Source organism: Octodon degus, unplaced genomic scaffold, assembly GCF_000260255.1.
Source record: "Octodon degus isolate 3935 unplaced genomic scaffold, OctDeg1.0 scaffold00047, whole genome shotgun sequence".
NCBI lineage: Eukaryota > Metazoa > Chordata > Mammalia > Rodentia > Octodontidae > Octodon > Octodon degus.
Genome location: NW_004524623.1, coordinates 12,919,846 through 12,926,532, shown reverse-complemented (window position 1 = coordinate 12,926,532; position 6,687 = coordinate 12,919,846). Strand labels below are relative to the sequence as shown.

The window sequence follows — 6,687 nt, the reverse complement described above, 5'->3', positions numbered from 1 at the left end:
ATAAATAAATAAAATTTAAAAAAATAATTTTAAATCTTATTGAATTACTTTTTCTATCAGTTGTGCCTCAGAATGCTCGGTTCTCATATCCTTAGCAACTCTGTGCAACTTTTTTCTTTTTCTTTTTTATTATGGTGCTGGGGATTAAACCCAGGATCTGATGCATGGTAGGCAGGAACTCAGTACTGAGCCATATCTGTAGCCCCACAACAGTGAATCTTAATAACTTACATAGTAAAGTTTGGATACAAATGTAAGCATCATTTCAAGGCATGTTTTTTCTTCATACCTTATGTGGGTTTCTAGTTGGTTAGCCACAAGATCAGAGTTTTCCTTGGTGATTGATCACTTCTAATTTATTAGGAAAATGTCCTCTCTTAAAACAGCCATTTTTAATCATAGTTTGGAATATATTATGTGAAATTCTAGTTAACTTAAAGTGCTATATAAGTTTTCTGCTCTACTTAGCCTATTATTAAAATGAGAGATATCCCAGACCTTTGTCGTGTCACCCAGACTGGTAATTATTTTAGCGTGACATTTATAAAAGAATGATGTGATGTTTGCTGTTAGGAATAATTATCCTGCCTAAAGCTGTAAACACTTGTGCTAATGTTGAGAGCAAAGACTATCGTCGCTCTGTGTAGCTCTGCTTTTTGTAGAAAAACAAACTTCTTTATGAATTGTATAATATGATATTAGTGTTTTGTTTCTTAGCTGTGACAAATAGCTTTCTTGATTTTTTTTTTTCTTTTTTATTTGACTTATGGGCCATTCTGAAATATTCTTGGTACTGTGAAGCAAGTGCACTAGTGAATGATTGCTTTTATCTCATTTTGAATTTATTTTATTTTATTTTTATATTTTTTAGGGAAGGGTCTAGAGGGTGTTCAAGGTCTCACTACTAGATCAGACTCATAGTGATTCTCCTGTTTACAGCCTCCCAAATGCTGGGATTACTGGCACACCGCTGTGCCCAGTCTCCTCAGTGCGCCCTGGGGCAGGGCCGCTGTGGCAGGCCCAGGGAGTGAACCTGCAGCCCCTGGGCCTACTTGCAGGTGCTTTAATCCGCTGAGCTATTTGGCTGGCCCTTGGATTTGTAAGAGAGAAAAAAATGTAATGTTTTGATATTGTCAAGCCAAAGAAAATAATTTTGTGGATTTGCTGTTTTTCATGACATTGTTATACATAACAGAATTACTATTATGTAGGGTGCAGAAAAGGAGATCCACTTCAGACATGGGATTCAAGAGAAGTGATCCGCTTTCACATTCAAGTTGTTTTCCTTATGCATGAAGAGACTCTTCAGTAAAATTTCTCTGATAGGTGTTAAAAAAAGTTCGGAAATCACTTTCTGTAGTGCACTTTAGGGGTACGGGGGGGAGGGGGGCGAGGTGTAGCTCTGGGTTTAACACTGGTGCTGGAGGGCAGCGTGTTCGTCCTGAAGAAGCCACCAGTGGTGCCTGGTGTGGGACCACTGTGTGAGCAGCAGCATGGAGCCGGGCGTGGTGGTGCCCCCCTGGATCCCCGCAGTGTGCGTCGGAGGCAGGAGGGTCACAAGATCAAGGCCGGCGTGGGCAACTTAGTGACTTAATGAGACCCTCTCTCAAAATAAAAAATAATTTTTAAAAAGGCCTGGAAATGAGAAAAAAAAAAGGCAGATTTCCAGTTTTGTAACCTGCTTGGCTTTTGTTCTTTTGGATTGTTTACTTTTTGAATGTCCAAAATATGCATGGGAAGGTGACAAAAAGTTTAGCATACAGGTGTAATTGGAGGTTAAGACTAACCTCAGTATTCTAAAATGCAGTAACTAGAAACAAGTAGGGAGCTGATGCTGATCGGTGCAGAAGCAGCGAAAGCAACTCTTTCATTAAAACTGTTTCATGTGTAGGAAGTTTGTTAGCAGTTTCTCAGAATGTTTTAAATTTTATTTCAGTTATACTTTGCACATTTGTTTCTTAGTCTTTTGATAGATTGTAGCAACCACAAGGGAAAGGTGACTGAATTATGATAGAAAATGGAAGGCTTAGAAAGGCCACTTGAAAGTGTGGCGTCCTTCTGCCTCAGGATTGTAACAGAGCCCAGTCTACCTCTGTAGTTGTGTTTCTTGGTCCAGAGAGTAGAGTTTAAGTGAGGATTCTTAGTGCTTGGGAAGGAGAGAGGAATGTGTGTGTTTTAGAAAGTCCGTCATGCAAATCAGAACCATAATGAGGTATCATTTCACCTCACAGTAGCTATCATCAAAAGACAAAAATGAGGGCCGGCCAGATAGTTCAGCAGATTAAAGTGCCTGCTTAGGCAGATGCAGGGGTCAGAGGTTCGATTCCTGGACTGCTGTGCTGGCCCTGTGTGCTAAGACGGTGATTGAGCCTGGGTGTGGTGGCGCGCACCTATAATCCCAGCTCTTGGGAAGCTGAAAACCGGAGCATAACTACAAGTGATCTTTGAGACCCTGTAGACCCTGCACTAAATACAAAAAGAAAGAAAAATGGCCATGCAATCAGGAGGCTGAGACAATAGGATTACTGCCATTTTAAGGCAATCTTGGGCTATGTAGCAAGTTCAAAGCCAGTTTGAATTATATAGCAAGATTCTGTCTCAAAAAACAAAACAAACAAACAAACAAAACCCCACCTCCCCCCAAAAACGCCAAAGTCTAGAACCCAGACAGACAAACCCCAAATCATAAGCAAACAAAAGATAAAAATGCACTGGGGCTATGGTACAGTGGTAGAATGCTTGCCTAGCGTATTTGAGGCTCCAGGTTCAATCCCCATCACCACGAGGGAAAACAACAATTAATGCTGATGAGGATGGGGAGGAAAAGGAGCTCTTTTACACAGTTAGTGGGAAGGTAAATTAGCAAAGCTACTATGGAAAATGGAAATTTCTCCAAAAACTAAAAATAAAACTACCATACGATCCAACGAGGCTGCTGCTGGATATCTATCAAAAGGAGATGAAATCATTCCAGAAAGATACTTGCACTCCCATCTTTACTGCAGCACCGTTTATAATAGTTAAATGCAGAGCCAACCCTGATGCCTCCACAGATGAATGGATCAGGAAAACATGCGCAATGTGATGAAGTCCTCTGTAGCAGTGCAGGAGGACCTGGATTGGGGGTCATTGTGTTAAGTGAAGTTAGTACACACAGAGAGACAGATGCTGGTGTTCTTTGTGGAAACGAGAACAGAAGAGGATATCACTGGAGACTGGGATGGGCAGGGGCGGGATGGAAGCTCAGTCAGGGTGTGATGCTGCTTCTAGTTTTTCTTTAGCCCGGTGGGTGCTTGTAAGCGGAAACAGCCTTCGATAGGCCAGGTGTGGTGGTGCAGCCCTTTGGAGACTGAGACGTGAAGTTTGAGTCCAGCCTGGATTGTGTCCGAGACCTTGTCTTAAAAATACAAGGTCTCTGACATAATGAGACATGATATGTCTCAGGATGATTAGAAGAGGATAAAATGCCCAGCACAGAAATACAGGTAATGATTCTGTGGGGACTTAAAGTTCAGCATATCAATACTTGATGAAAAATACCTGTTCCATGTTATGCCTAAGATGTTTGATATTCAGACAGATAGTGAGGTTAAGCTTAACAGCCTAAGTTGTATGGTAATAACAATAAGCTTGTCTTCTAGAGGGTTAACAACCTAAGTTTGCAGACCAAATTAGAGAAAAAGGAGGGCTACAAGGAAAGCCAACATTTTGTCCCTAGCCTTCCAAGGTCAGTTAAGACTCGGGACATATGAGAACTTGTACTGTAATGTCATCTAACTCAGTAGTGTCCCAAATTTTTTGATAAAGGAGATTATGAGGCCAAAGAGGAAAGTGATCGATGATGTAGAATGTGCCTAAGAAGAGTCACATGGAGAGAAAACATTCTCTCAGGCTTTCACAGAGAGCACATTGGCCAAGCAATGGCTGTAACTGATCCACATGCCTGACACTGACAAAAGTTCTACAGTCTGAGGTACAGGATCTCAGGATAAATCCTGAGGGGATTTCACTGGCCTTATCAGACCCAAAAGCTACAGCTCTTGTTGCATAGGTCCTGCTTTACCTTGGTCTTAACCATCCAGCAGAAAAGTATAAAAATGAAATATAAGAAGTAAAGTCATGCTGTTATGTTGAGCTATAGGGTACTCAGGTCAACAATTTTTGACATTGCCAGTGAAGTGGAAGACCCAATACTATTATGGACTACCGGACTCTTTTAGAATATTTTGCTGAGTTAACACACCTCTAATATTCAAATAATGGAACTTAACAAAAAAAGAGGATACAGATGAATGTCCATTTTGTATCTGTGTATTCAAAATGGTTAGGATAGATATATAGTTACATTCTCTTAATAGAGTGATTTGTTTTAATGGTGTTTATAAATAGGATATCATGTCTGCATCTTGTACAGCAATTAACCACTAGGAAGAATATATACAATGTGTAAATTATTGAAACTGTCTTACCAATTTGATTTGAAACTGTCTCATTTCTATTTGTTTCTCAATAAAATTATGGGAAAAAAATAGTTAAATCAGGCCACGGAGATAGCTCACTAGGGCCTGAGTTCAAGCCCCAGTTCTGTCAAAAGAGTTTAATCAGTAACCTAAATTAAATGACTTGAGGGGTTTTAAAATTATTAATATGGTTTCTACTATTTTTGGTATTTTTCTTTCATTATCTTTATTTATTTTTTTAAACTGCCTAGTGTCCTTTTTTTTTTTTTTTTTTTTTTTTGCGGAACTGGGGATTGAACTCAGGCCATTGCGCTCGCCAGGGAAGCGCTTACTCCACTGAGCCATCTCCCCGGCCCCTTTCATTATCTTTAGTAATCATGATTATCTGTAAGAGTTAATTAATATTCTCAAATTATTAAATTCAATTTTAACTCATTTAACCATATGCAAATCAGACTGCCTTTTTAAATACGCTAGCTTGCATGGTGACCCACATTGAAATCAATTTTTAGTTATGAAATTAACAACATTCAATTATATATAAGTTCATAGTTTTACTAGGCCTGTATCTCTGCTGTCTGAAGGCTGCTTTTAGTCAGTGCCCTATGGGGGCTGAAGTGATTTTGTGTGTAATATAGTTGATTTTACTTTTTAAAAACATTACTCTCATGAAATCAGTATGAACTGTTGGCAGGTTGGATCATATCCTTAGATCATTCAGTTTTTGAACTGTCTTCATATTTTAATTGATTGTGGACTCTGCCAGTTACAGTTATAGAATGTAATAATTGTACTGAGATAAAAGATGGTTCTTAGTGTAGTACTTGATCTAAATTAAAAAACAAATTCTCAGAAGCTAACACAAAGATGATGATGATGATGATGATGATTTTTTGAGATAGGGTCTTGCTTTGTAGTGGAGGCTGGCCTTGAACTCACTAGGTAGACCAGGTTACCTTCAAACTTGCTGAAATCCTTCTGCCTCAGCCTTCCAAGTGCTGGGATTACAGGTGTGTGCCACCACGCCCAGCCACAAAGATTGTTGATATGGTGAAAAGTAATAAAAAAGGAGTTTATAGGATGCCAAATTTATAATCAGATTAAGTTTTTATTATGTTTTAGCCAAAGCAGAACATACTGGTTTATATTCCATTTTATGATTTTTCCCTTCCTTGTGGTACTGGGAATCAGACCGAGGGCCTTAAGTATGCGGGGCAAACACTCTATCACTGAGCTATACCCCAGCCCTGGGCAAGCGTTTATTAATCTATTTAGTTTTGTGTTAAAAATAGGTTGGCCAGACAGGGCAGCACACTCCTGTAATCCTAGCACCCAGGAAGCAGAGGCAGGAGGATCACTGCAAATTCAAGGTCAGTCTTAACTGTATAGTGAAACTCTGTTTCAAAACAAAGTGGGGTAAAAAGTGGTGGGGAGAGAGGGAAATCTTAAACTATGATGTTTCATAGATCATATCTTTTATGCACATGTGTGCATAAAAGAATATATTAAATTACATTCAGTGTTCAACTGGTATAGTTAGAAAGTTTCACATTTTCTCTTAAAATCTTGCAGCAGTTTTCAGCTTTTTTTTTTTTTTAAGCTTTTTATTAAAAGTTGAAGGTGGTTTAAAAAGAATAGAAGCTGGTTGTGGTGGTGCCCATCTATAATCCCAGCTCTTGGGAGGCTGAGGCAGGAGGATCATGGTGAGCTCAAGGCCAGCCTGGACTGCAGAGACATTGTCTCAAAAACCCCCAGAGGAATAGGAAAAAAAAAAAATTGATTATGGATTTTGTTAGAAATAAACAGATAAGGGGCCCGCCGGGAGATGGCTCAGTGGGCTAAGCGCTTCCCTGGCAAGAGGAAGGGCCTGAGTTCAATCCCCAGTTCCACCAACACCCCCCAAAAAAAAACCCCCAAAAAACAACCAAAATACCTCACAGCTCTTTTAAAGGGCCAGGGAGATGACTCAGTAGAATAAGCGCTTCCCTGGCAAGTGCAAGGACCTGAGTTCAATCCCTGGTTCTGCTAAAAAACAAAAAACAAAACAGATTTTCCAAAAATATTTGAAGAATGATATTCATTTTCCTACTAATTACATGTGAATAAATATTTCGTAAGAAGTACACAGTCAAGGAGATACCTCAGCGGTGCCTGGCAAGTGTAAGGTCCTGAGTTTGATCCCTGTCACCAAAAAAAAAAAAAAAAAAAAAAAAAAAAAAAAAAAAAA

The 6,687-nt window shown here is 39.4% G+C and overlaps 1 protein-coding gene across 1 annotated transcript in view; it reads left to right on the top strand.

Annotated features, from left to right (window-relative positions):
- The window catches only part of Ipo8 (importin 8), a 96,619-nt gene that overhangs the window by 12,748 nt on the left and 77,184 nt on the right, over nucleotides 1–6,687 (top strand). The window lies entirely within an intron of this gene.